The sequence below is a fragment of the Tachypleus tridentatus genome, chromosome 8 (genome assembly GCF_004210375.1).
Source record: "Tachypleus tridentatus isolate NWPU-2018 chromosome 8, ASM421037v1, whole genome shotgun sequence".
Classification (NCBI taxonomy): domain Eukaryota; kingdom Metazoa; phylum Arthropoda; class Merostomata; order Xiphosura; family Limulidae; genus Tachypleus; species Tachypleus tridentatus.
Window position 1 is genome coordinate 109,855,156 of NC_134832.1, and position 14,241 is coordinate 109,869,396.

Below are 14,241 nucleotides of genomic sequence, written 5' to 3' on the forward strand. Positions count from 1 at the left end.
TTCATGATTTCCTTACTTCTCTCTCACTAAATTCCATCTCGCTCATTTTTACAGTTTGCTTTCCTATCACTTTCTTATTTATAACCAAGCAACAGGTAATTGCCGGTATTACAGTAAAATAACCAGTAAGATTGTTCGTCGTCACTAACTTATTATAAATCGCCAAAATGTCATGATAAGTTACAACCACCAGGAGACGGTAAACTGTTTGTCACTCTTGATTTACATTATCTATTTAATAACAACTACGTAGAAACATCTACCACGAAAAATATTTGCAAAATGAGACAGCAGTTTACACATTATTCTATTTAAAAGTGGCTAGACGCAGGAAATAATGTGTTAGTTCTATAAGTTTCATCAAATTACGTCCGAGAGACTAGATGTATATTGTTTTGTGTAGACTATCTATTCGTATGTTCAGTGAATTTTATTTTCACAGTTCTTGTGTGTTGCAATGCTCAGTAGTGGAGTCGTTATAATGTGGCGGTCAATCCCACTATTCGTTGATAAAAGAGTAGTTCAAGAGTTTGCAGTGGATGATGATGACAAGCTGCCTTCCCTTTAGTCTTATACTACAAAATTAGGGACCGCTAGCGCAGATAGCTGTCTTGTAGCTTTGTGCGAAATTAAAAAAAAAAAAAAAAAAACAGAATCCTTTAGGTACCTTTAGAATGCAGTTTATGGATTAGAATGAAGCATTTTTGCCAAAAGTATCTGTAGGAATTAAAATATGTACCGTTTGTTCGTATTTAAGCATAAAGCTACACTAAGGAATATTTGTACACTGGCCATCATGGGTATCAAAACCTGGTTTCTAGCGTTGTAAGTCCAAAAACATACCGCTTTGCGAGATGTTTTGTACGTAGCTGTATCAAAGAACATGCCCGACAAACTGATGATATAATGCTAATAATGCAGCTACTGAAATATTCATTCAAAATTGTAATTTCAGACAATTTAGAAAATAATTCAAATTTCATACCCAGGGACTTACTCTTAAAACATTCCATATGTGTAAAAAAAAATCTTAAATTTATGATGAGGTTTGATGATTAAATATTGTACGTTTTATGAGAGGTTTTCTATTAAATACAGATCTTTTATGCCTCTTCGGAATTTCTTAATTACATATATATATATATTTCTAAATATGTACAGTATGTGCTCACAGTGAAATCGACTAACTATAACCAGGCTATTTTTTTAAAGTATATTAGTTGTTATCTAACTATTGATGAGAATGAAGATAGAACTTATCGCTATCTGTTTTAGTGAGTTACATGTTTTAACTATTACAGTAACGTTCATCGTATAGAGTTTATAAAGTCATGAAAGTAGCTGAACGTCTTTAAGAAATCCACGCAACTCAGCAATTGCTCAAAAAGTTAGATCTTTATTCATTGGAGTTAAAATAAACGATAAAGTATTAAGGATAACTCATCTTAAAGTAAGTGTTAAGATTGTTTCTTACTTTTTCTACATTAAAGATTACTTTCAAACTGCTCTACTTTCAACCACTATACGACTAACACACTTTACACTATAGAGTGAATCACAGTTGGAACCCTTGACCTTTTGTAAAGTTCACGAGAAATACATTATGTCTTTAAACTTATATCTCTAGTGCATAAAAGTCCACCAAGGTTAAAGTAAAAATGCATTACTTGGCTTAAAACAAGCAATTATTAAGTATTTCAAAAAATACATTTTACAATATACCAGTTAGAAGCAGGGTCAATGATCAATGACAGATATTTAACAAGTCATTAAGAAAAGTAACACTACTACAATAATATCGTTAGCTACAAAGAATACATATATTACAAGGGACACTAATTAGTGTGGTATTGACTTTTGGATAACTATATTACAAGTTCGAGTTAAAAACAGCACACTTATCATGATCTAACGAAACACAACGCTAACGTGTTAGCCGATGTACTATTTATGTGTTGAATTTTATACAGGCTATACATACATGATAATATTAGTAAACTAAAGCATGTCATAACATAAGCTGTAATAAAATAATATAATATTTTAAAAATTACCCTTGACGATTGGCGCTGTTTCTTTAATGCACTTTTTGTATGTTGAAATGTAGCTCAGGTTTTTTTAATGTAGTTCATGGGTGAGAATAAAACATATACTAAAATGTTCTGTGAGAGTTACGTAATGTTCTGTAACTCTTAATTTCAGATATCTATTGCAGGGAATCTAAGCTCGGATTTTAGCGTTGGAAGACCGTACACTTACCCCTAATCTACCGATTCAACCACGTGATACTCATGAACAGTTTAAGCTGGAACTAGTTATACAAATGCGACTTCATAAACCAACAATATCTCAAAGACAATTTTAAAATGAAAATCACACATCATTTGTGTTGTTAGAAAACAAAAACAAAAAATGTGTTTATCTTGCTACTACAATCTGTTGTGTTCTAGTTCACACAAATATGAAAGTATTTCGGAATTGAAATAACCCAGCTTTACTGTATTGATTTTCAACACAACATTTTATAGTGTAAGATATTGTACTGTTTCTATAAAGCTGGTTTCCGGTAGAGTCACGCTAAAACATCGTTCATACTGTTAACGAAAACCAAAAACAACTAAACTTAGCTATTACTCGATTATTTCTTCACACGTTTTCTGATGAGGTTTTATTAGTGTCAATCTCAAAAGCAAAACGCAAAAAACCGCTGAATTCTATGTTGTTATTTTTTTCTTTATCTACAACATAGAACTATGGTTACAGCGTTTAAGAACAGATAACAAACGTTATGAAAAGAACGAAATTTCTGATGTACTTGTAGCAGTTACGTTTTCCAAGCATGTAGTTAAGATAGATACACTTTCAAAAATGTTACTTCAAGTAGAAAGAAAGATAAAATGACGATTTACTATGAAAAGTTGACATCATTATTTAATACGCAAATCTATATACATTGAGAGAAAAAGACGCTTCCTAGTAGCATGGCGGCCTGTCTGCGGACTCACACACCTATAAACAGGATTTCGATACCCGTAGTGAGCAGATACCCCTTTGAGTAGCTTCGTGCCTAATTCCACACAAACGAACAGAAAAATATATTTTACCAAATTGGTCTCAATGTTAAAATTTACTTTCAATGAAAGTTTTAAATTTTCCTCGCACAGTGAACGTCCTGCGAAATAAGTTTCTATACTGGTTGCGCTGCTTATCCAGTTTATATGTATTCAACTATTACGCGTTTTACGTTACAAATATATACAGAGGTTCAACAATTTTACTGCAAAAAAAATGTAGTAACGAAAGTTCTAAATAATATATATATATATGTACATTATCTGTTTTGCGAGGTATATGTCTTATTTGAGGATAAATTATATCCATATCTATAGAAAATTGATCCTAAATTAAACATCTTATCCTACAAAGCAATGCGTGAGGCTTTGAAGAGTTACGGTACACTTGTTCCTGGTTTTGAACTACTGATCAGAAGGGATGTGGTCAACCAGTACCATCCGAAGCCACAATATCTTTGTATGACTCTCTCAACAAAGTAAAGAGAATAAATATCGCTTTTTATAACACGTCATCAGCTAAAAGTATAAAAGATATAACGTCTTGAACCACAGGCCCTAATATATTGTACAACACGTTAATAACTAGGTTACGCCAAGCCCAAGAATTAAGGAAAGGTGATTTCAGAAGGAAATAAAAGATAAATGACAGATTATGCTTGGTGAATAAATGTAATATACATTTCAGTATGGCGTTATAATGATGGTAACTTATGTTTAAGGAACGTGCTATAGTTAATAATATATATGACACTACTTTTTATAAAGGATTATATTAAATTTAGAAAAAAACTTTTAAGTTATATTTGAAAGTGCGTGATAATAAAACTAAAAAATTGGTAATTTAGCTTCAAAAATAAGTAATTATAAAACCACAAAAGTATATATCATGGTAGGTGGGACAGAAGTAAGATTAAAACTAATTCATAATTCAACACTATTGGCTATTATAGAAACCTGATTAAAACACTTTTAATCTACAGAAACAATCGAGCTATATAAGATGAGCCTTATAACGCTGGGGAATAAAAAGCAAATTCTATTACACTGTAACGTGAAATTGAGTAAATTGAAGAAAAACATTTTGGAAAAAATTGGAATTTTTTTTGTAAGCATGTTGATGTTTGTTCTAGTTGCAATGTAAAGAGACTAAATTATCTATTTTAACTTTTCGATTAACTCACCCAATTTCACATCATATATTTGCATGATTTGCTTTTTTCATATAATATGACTTTTTTGATATCACTTCTTTATATGGCTAACATCTTTATTTTAACTTGGCTGTTTTTGTAATTGTAAAACCTGAACTTATGACATTAGTCCAGTTTTTAAGCATTTTGACTTTGGTAATAATGGATTTGATTTTGGTTTGTTTTGAATTTTGCGTAAAGCTACACGAGGGCTATTGCGCTATCCGTCCTTAATTTTGCGGTGTAAGACTAGAGGAAAGACAGCTAGTCATCACCACCCACACGCCAATTCTTGGGCTACTCTTTTAGCAACGAATAGTGGGATTGGCCATCACATTATAACGCCCTCACGGCTGAAAGGGAGAGCATGTTTGGTGTGACGGGGATTCGAACTCTCAACCCTCAGATAAGTCGAGTACCATGCCGGGCATTTGATAATAGAAAAAGGCAAGAAGACGGACAAAAATAGAATTATTTATTAATTATTTTACACCCTTTTGAATGTTCATTTCCCTTAATATGTGCGTAAATAACACATTTTAATGTGATATACTAATTTTGAATAACCAAAATTTCAGCGTATAACACTAATAACAAACTCTCTCTTTTTGAAATTTCATATGGCTTAATTTAGCATCTGTGGAGAATAATACTTCATTGATATTAGAACAAAAAATTCCTGAATGTGCTATGTTTTTTCAAATATTAATTCAAATCAACATCTACAAGTGGAAACGTTTGTTACGTACTGGCCCTTTGTTCACTATGTTTTACCTCCTCAAATGAAAGAAAAATAAACTTACCGCTTTTCTACCACTTATTTTTAAGACCTAAAACAGATTTGACACTGCGTTTATTTATATCTGTTCAGAAACATTAAGAACAGTGAAATTTTAGCATTTATAGCAGCTGTAGCTTTTCCCTAAATGTTGCCAAAAGGTCCCATATGTAAATTCACACCAGTGTTACTGGATCATTTTAATATGACCGGAGCTACCACAGTACTTTTAATTAAAGATTCTGTATATTTGTATATATTTTTAACTATTTATCTGTCCAAGTAATACCACATCAAACACAAGGGCTGTAAAAATTTACACATTTTGAAACAATGGCTTTTATCTATCATTTTATTTTTTGTTTTGTCTTTTGCTTTAAAGCTTTAAAAGAAAGAGTGGAAACATCATTTAGAAACTTTAAACGATCCTAATTACTTGTAGTTCTGCCCTTCAGATGTCCACCCTGCATCTGCCCGTCAACCGCTGGAAAATGTAAATTTAATTACCTAAACTTCCATTCTTCAAACTTCTGTTGTTTCTCAAGTAGGGAGACTAATTAGTCACCATATATTGTTTTTACACTTATAATATATTTTCTTACCAAATGCATCAATTTGTGGAGCTTTGAAATGAAATTTCGTTTTAATGTATCAAAAATTGAATTTTTCAGAAGTTTTATACTTTCTATATGAAGCTTTACTTTCTCTATAGTTTAGTTTGTTTGTTTTTTAATTTCGCGCAAAGCGACAATACAGCTATCTGTGCTAGCGGTCCCTAATTTTGTAGTATAAGACTAAAGAGAAGGCAGCTAGTCATCACCACCCACCGCCAACACTTGGATTACTCCTTTAGCAACGAATAGTGGGATTGACCGTAACATTATAACGCACACATGGCTAAAAGGGGAGCATGTTTGGTGTGATGGTGATTTGAACGCGCAACCCTCGGATTACGAGTCACATACCTTATATAGTTTAGTACCCTGAGCTACACGTTCTGTCACAGTTTATGATGGATAAATGTGATAATAATGTTAATTTTTCACAGATGTGACGTTTGATATATTATTTCGTTCCCTTTCCAAGAACTCAAATAGTTGTTTCAGTAATTAAATTGTTAATATAATTTGTTTAAAAGACCATTCTGTGTATAGTTACTCAATGCGTAATAATCACGCAGAGAGTTGCCTGTGTTATTGCTAGGCAACAATATTACATTATTACAATATAAGTGTACGAAATGGAAATATTTCTTATACTCAATATTTACATATACTCGTAACAATATATATTTTTATATTAGTCAACTATTTAGCATGTATGTATGTAAATATATGTATATTTCTGGAGCTAAGCTACTAAACAAGCCTCTCAGAATGTGTGTTTATGATTTTTTCGTTTTCTTTTTCTTATTCAATAGGTCTTAGAAATACACATTTTATTGATTTGTACTTTAAATTAAGAATACTTAAGGATAGAATGGATTATGCTACCGTATGTAACTAAAACCATACATAACTTAAAACAGCTCTATTCGTCCATCTTTTGATGTTCGATTAAGCACCAGTAGACTAAGGTTTTTTTGTTGTTTTTTGAGCTTTCAAAACTCTCTCAAGCGAGACAGCAAGGAATGTAATTTTACGTGAATCTTTAAAGTCAGTGTTATCCACAAATTTCTGTTCTTAGCAAGTTCAAGAAAGAAAAAACCTTTTTAACAACGACACTCCCGTCACGTAATCTACTTGCATTTGTATTAAATTTCTTTATTTCGCCTTTTCTCAAAGCTTGAGTGAGCAACTATAATGAATTCTACATAGAGGAACTGGAATAATCTCACGACAGTACGACAGAAAGAACTGCACTTTGTGTCTAAAGCTGCATTTTCTTTTTTACTTTTTATCTTGATTTCTGTAGAGAAGAAACTAGACCATCAGTGGAATTCTTTTAATAAGTTTCCAGCTCCCTTTATCAGCAGCATAGTACAAAATAAAGGCGTAAGAAATAAACTGAGAGAAAAGAAAGCAGAGACAGACTTTAAGGTATATCATGCTGTTATTATACACATATTATATTATATATATATATCATCTAATGTACTTCAGAAAGATGTATTAGTTTAAGTTTATAATAGTGAGAACAGATAAGTTGAAACTCCCGGCACTTATCTTAAATATTGATAGCATCTTCAGTTGGCAAGAGAGTCCAAATTATAGAATAACAATAATAATACAATATTTAACATAGAATAAATATTTAAAATATAATTTTTTATTAGAAATATATTTTTTTCGTCTCTCTCTCAATTTTGTACAATTAAAACCTTAAATATGAATACTTCCTACAATTATAAAGTATCTTATCATAAACAAAAACTGAATGGGAATGGTTAGTAAAGTACTATGACAATGAAACTGATGTGTCTACGGCCTCTTTTCTTATTGTTTAGGTTTAGTTTCAAGATATTCTTAGAATGTTGTATTCAGTATGAGTTAAACTCAAATTCGTGTACAATTCATAAAGAGCAACGTCAACGAAATTCCCTTTTGTTATCACAGACAGTGTGTCTTTTATCACAGGCAGTGTGTAAAAGATATGTATGTGTGTATATGTAATTGTATACATGTAAACATAAGCACACATATGCAAATACAAAGTAAAAAAATTTAAATATCAATCTATAAATATGTATGTTTTATTTTGTTTTTTTTACTTTATTATTTGTTCCTTTTTCCAGTTTTCACTTTTACAGTTAGATAATTATGACAATAAATTTATCTATGGACTAAGTCATATAACATATGTTGTTTTTACTGACCAAGCATATTGAATGACAGTAACAAGTCATGTTTGTTATCACCAATTTTATAGTTGAGCTTTAAAGAACAAAAGTCTAAAGGTTTTAATTTTTTTTAAGCAAAGGGGAGTTAATTGTTTGATTCTGAATTAGTTCTCATGTTCCTCGTATGAGCACAGAAACATTATCTACAAATTATCGGATGTCTTTTTGCTATTTAATCAATTAAATATTAAACAGCGTTTAAGTTATCAATGTAGCATTTCAACAACTCAAACTACTTGACAACAGCGTTCTTCCTGAAACAAGGTTTGTCATCGAAAGTAAAAATTTCAAAGTTACGAATCTGTAAGTTAATACTTTAAGAAATTTTGTTAGCAGCACATTTATTCTGTCAAAAATTCGACCCTTTATTCAATAAAGTGATAATAACACAAGTTAACTGAAAAGTTATTTTTAAGAGTAAATCAAACAACTTATGCTAGTGAAGATCAGTTTAACATTTGAACGTTTCTGGATACCTCTCTCGCCAGAAGTACAAATATTAATGGGATACGTTTCTTTAATACAACTTTGATTTTTCCAGGACGAAAATGACGAAATTCCACAAACAGCTCTCTCGCTAATCTAATCCATTTTTAACTATCTTCACAAGCGTTTAGTTCATTTGGTTTTTAATACTTATGGATGCAAGAGCTTAACTAAGTCGTTAAGGAAACTTTGTTAAAATTTTAAACTTGAACATAACGTACCGTAAAAGAATACGCCAATTGCAATAATTATAGTTGCAATTTTTAAAGTTCATTTGATGAAAATATTGCATATATATTTTACAAAAATGATATATACTTTAATGAAAGGTAAGCTCACGCTAAATTTGAATAGTAAGACTGAACTCTTAATCTATATCTCGGTTCTCTGCAAGTATATATAAATACCTAATCATATGTAATTATCAGATGATTAGGTTGCTCAATTTGTTATCTGAGGGTAGCAAGTTCGAATTCCCGTCCCACCAAACATGCTCGCCCTTTCAGTCTTGGAGGCGTTATAATTTTTCGGTTAATCCTACTATTTGTTGGTAAAAGAGTAGCTCAAGAGTTAGCAGTGGGTGGTGATGACTAGTTGCCTTTTCTCTAGTCTTAAACTTCTAAATTAGGGAAGGCTAGGGCAAATAGCCCTCGTGTAGCTTTGTGCAAAATTCAGAAACAAACAAACCTTCAATAATGATATTTATACCAACTGACAAACAAAAATATGAAATAAGCATAAAACAAGCCGTTAAATGAATGGTAGAAAGATAAATTAAGCAGTGTGCTCTAACCTATCTTATCTTAATTACAGACCAGTAAGCATAATAAGACAAACAAGTACTATATCACTTCTTTCTTTTGTAAAGAATCAAAACCCGTTGCTTTTCATTCATTACAACGTTTCATCGTAAGTGGAGGATATAGGTAATTGTCTAGAAAACAGAAACGAGAATAATCCAAGGAAATAATTTCATTTTGAAGACAAAATGCAAAAATAGCGTTGTCTTCTGTTGTTGCAATATCAGTACAATATTAAGTGGACGTTATATTTATAAAAGAACAGAAGGAACAAAATACGGTATAATATTAAACGTCGACTACAATTTTCATGAGTGTTCTTTATTGTATTCCTATTTTAAACCACTTTAGTTTTGTTGATAATACTTTAAAGATTAGTCTTTTAATATTGTATTATATTATAGTGAAAACAATTCTATAGAATATATTTCATTATTTACTTCGATTTCCTTATAATTAATTTACTGTATGTGGCTAAGAAACTAAAAAATAACGGACATGACGAAAGCTCTAAAAATGTTTCAATAATATTTTTCAACAGTATCATAATCAAACAATAACAGTAGGAAACTAAGAAATAACAAACTTGACAAAAGCCCTAAAAATGTTCTAATAGTATTTTTCAACATCTTAAATAATAACAACACATTAATGTTTCAGAATCTGAAGAAAATTATCCTTACGACAAGAGCAATTAAAGTTAAAATAAATGTTGTGTGAAGAATAAATGTTAACCAGAACAAACTGTTGTATAATATTGCAGAAATACATTATAAATAGGGAAATAGTAAACATATTGCTGAGTAGCTAAATTCTACAAAAATCGTAATGGCTTTTATAAGATATTTATAAAATATATAACATCTTTACCTTGGGGATGAGTTTAAGCATTTGTATAACAGAATTGAAATCAGTATCAAAAACTATTACATATAATTAGCGTGTTTGTTAATGAAGGGCCTGGCATGGCCTAGCGCGTTAAGGCGTGCGCTTCGTAATCTGAGGGTCGCGGGTTCGCGCCCGAGTCGCGCTAAACATGCTCGCCCTCCCAGCCGTGGGGGCGTTATAATGTGACGGTCAATCCCACTATTCGTTGGTAAAAGAGTAGCCCAAGAGTTGGCGGTGGGTGGTGATGACTAGCTGCCTTCCCTCTAGTCTTACACTGCTAAATTAGGGACGGCTAGCACAGATAGCCCTCGAGTAGCTTTGTGCGAAATTCCAAAACAAACAAACAAATGTTAATGAAATGCACCCACTGAACAGTAATACATATAATATAAACAATACAGTGTTACAAAAAGCAATAATTAAACAAAGAAAAGCGCCAAGCTTCAAACGTTTTCTGCATATCAAATAGACACTCAACAAATACACACATTTTTTGGGGGGTTTTCATAATGATTCCTCCATATTCCCACTGATTTTATTAAACTTATAAATAGATACCACACAGTAGGTCTCAACGTTGTAAGTAAATATTACTTCAGTAATTCTGATATACAGCAAATTTATAAATGGCTAATATTACTTACACAGTTAGTGTTACTTCTATTTATAGTGTCATTTGTACGGATAATGTTATTTTTCTAATTGCAGCTTTTATATGTGAGCTCTGGCTGCTGTCTATTTCTTATCTATTCAAGGAAATTATAAATTACTATTTCGAACTTTACATCACTTAATATAAAATAAATACATACTAAATATACCAGGATAGCATTTAAAACTAGAAAGTTCAGATAAAAGACAGACTAAAACTGTTTAGTTTCCTATTAAGTTTCATGTAAATCTCATGAAAATTAATTGATTTAAATTGAAAACAGAAATCGAAAAACTATTTACAAAGCTATACAAATTTAGAAAAATGGCTGTTTATAAAATATCGTCTTTGCTTAACCAGTAATAAATGTCTTTCATTCACAAAACGTTTTTGTTTCTTTCAAAGCCTGTAACATACATTTATTTTTGTTGCAAAATGAAGTAATAATATCCGACAAGCTAGATTTTTTTTCACGTTTGCTTTGAAGTCTGGAGACAAGCATACACCTTGAATAATCAAATTTCAGACGTCAAATGTTTCTCTTACTATTCGTATAGTAATTCCAAGCGATTTCTAATATATTAACCGTTCCTTTACCTCTGTAAGTTCTTACCAGTCTTGTCAGTATCTATATGACTAAAGTTGGTGTTTTGAGTTAACAAAAAGAACATACAGAATGTTTTGTAACCTACACATGTTTGTTTCGGAAACGGTTGTTTTATCAAATATAATGACAGAGGGGTATGTATTTATTTAAGTTGTAATGACTTTCAAACGAAGTTCAAAGCTCGAGCGCTTTCAAATAATTCACTATCCGTCTTCCTTAAGAAAAATAGCGAACTATTTGAAAGGCTTGAATTTTGAATCTTCGTTTAAAAAACATTAAAACTTTTGTATGTGATCCTGTATGTTATCTTTTGATCAAAAGTTTTAATTTAAGTTTACATTAATCAACACAAGTCAAAATTTTAAACTCAAAGTTTACACGAAAGGTGTCCGGTTTTTTAACACAAGTAAGATAGAATTTAAATTAACATACATTACGTGGATCACGTTTATAAAAATAACATAAGATAAACGTTATTGTGTAATTCTAAAGATTCATTGTAAATGCATAACACAGACTAGATGAGTGACAACATCATGGTCTGCGCTTTATCGTCTATTTTCCAAATTAATGTTCTTCGTTGATAAACATGGCACAAGTTATTTAAAGTGAAAGGTGTTATCACGTAGATTTTCTACGTCATCCAGACTGGCTTATTTTTTGTTTCATTCTGCTAACCTGAGTAAAGCTTACTATTCTTATGTTCTTCTAATTACTCGATACTGACTTTACAAGACGCTGTAAAGAAGAGTAAATGCGCTCGCTCTCTACTAAAACATCAATAAGCACATTACTTCCATCCTTACTCCCCCCATGTGCTAAAGCACTTGGTGTTTTCTTAATAAACCTTAATAATTAATGAACCACAGGAGTGTCGTGTAAACTATCGCTCTTGTAGACTTAAGTTCCTCATGCTCTAAGGAAACACGTCAGCGGAACTACTGTGTATCAAGCGATGCTGAACATAATAATAAAATATATCCTATATAGCATTTATGGCTCTGTAGATGATAAACTTAAAATTATATATTTCTCTTGGGGAAGTGTTGGATATATTATATATATCATCTCTGTAGTCAGAAATTGTATCACTTTGATGACCCTCATGAATTATCCAATTATGCTGATGATATCTTCCTGGTACACAACTTCAGCCATTATATAGCCTGAGGTGAGTTTTACGCAAGAGAGTAATTATTCATAATCCTAGCAAATAAGTCGATATCTTATAACTGGTAAGGAAGAATAAGCAGGTAAAATAATAATTTTTGGGTTTAAACTACACGTGTAAACACAGATGTTCTGCAGATGTGGGTTTATTGTTTTACTGGCAATATTTTATGTTCAGGATCATCTTTATCGGGTAATAATTCAAACGTTTTTATCGTAGATTGTATCGCTCGTACATAAGAAAAAACTAGCATACAAATGTATAGAAATTGAGCTTAATATAAAATGAATCTAATACAAGACCGAGTATAAGCAATGCTTTTCGTTTTTACTTTCCACTTATTAGCACTAAAATTATAATCATTAATTTTCAAAGCTGCAAGCTTCCAAGTTCATGTGAACTAGAATTCAACAACTTACATAATTTGTGAGCTCATAAATAAATGTCATGTGTAGTGTTTAGGCCATAGTAAGAACTCAACAAACTTTACACTTCCCTTTTGAAAGTGTAGATAAAAACAATCAATTCGTCTATAAAGTACCGTAGAAACTATTGTACTGTTCATTGTAGCTTGTACTAACATAAAGATCCCTTAAATATAGATTTCGATAGCGCAATACCACTATTGTAGATGAATACACGTGTATCTTTAAGCGTGTCTCGAGGACCAGTCATTTTAACCTTTATTGGCATGTTGTTTTGGATGCTATTTGACAGCTTTTACCGCGGGACATGCTTCCTCAATTTACATTCACGCAAAGCAACGAACGTCACAATGCACGCGAGTCCTTCGACTGTCACACATCATTCATTTCTGCTTCGTGAAAATAATAGCTAATAGTGTTACTTTAAGCAGTTTTTATTGCCTATCGATTTTAGAAACTGTGTGACATTGTAAGTCTTTTTCTGATGTGACAAGACTAAAAACTGGAGAGATAAACCAGACGCACTTAAAAGTTCGATTCTACATTTTATAACAAATTACTTATAAAATGTTAAAACTAACAAACAAGTAAAACTAAAACACGTGTTGCAAATTCTGCACACAACAAATTCCTAGTTCTTTGAAACTGTCACTATATTACAGAAATAAACTGATGTGTGTGTGTGTGTGTAATAAATAGGTTTTTACGTCATCTCTTCTTACTACTAGTAAAGAACAATTACTTCAGTTATGTGAGTTATACCAGGATTTATACATAGACTGTGTTAAATTAAACTATTGAAATGTGTGTGTGCTCTGCTTAAGAGGGGTCTTATCAATGTACTTATTAACATACTGAGTGGTGTAATATAGGTATTATTAAATATATCATTTTTGTACAAAGTGCAAGTCAGTAGAAATGTTCTATACAAAAGTGTATCATTTAAAAATATTAGTTATAGGAAATAATGACATGGAAAACAGGGGGAGGAAATTCTGACCGAAAATAAAGTAAAAGATAAAATACAACAGTGCCTTATTGTTTTTCTTATACTCCTCTTACTGACATTTTAAGAAAATACTCGCACTTCTTTGAGTGATGAGAAATTAAACTGTTTTGGTTGGCTGGACATTTATGAGGCACGTAACTTGTTATAAAAATAACAGCTATTCTTAAAATACTAATTGTTTTAATTGTTTTTTAAAGAAACGCAAGGTTGATATGAAAAAAATATGTATATCTTTAAGAGATGTTGTTATACCAAACCTATAAGATACACAATGTATACTGTACAAAATAAACAATATGTCTATAAAACTATGTGTATTTTT

The 14,241-nt window shown here is 31.2% G+C and overlaps 2 protein-coding genes across 2 annotated transcripts in view; one reads left to right on the forward strand and one right to left on the reverse strand.

Moving 5' to 3' along the window:
- Positions 1–14,241, forward strand: part of LOC143223204 (ribonuclease kappa-B-like) — a 514,553-nt gene that overhangs the window by 111,831 nt on the left and 388,481 nt on the right. The gene's annotated exons all lie outside the window — the stretch shown is intronic.
- Positions 1–14,241, reverse strand: part of LOC143223199 (cell adhesion molecule Dscam1-like) — a 115,643-nt gene that overhangs the window by 99,792 nt on the left and 1,610 nt on the right. The window lies entirely within an intron of this gene.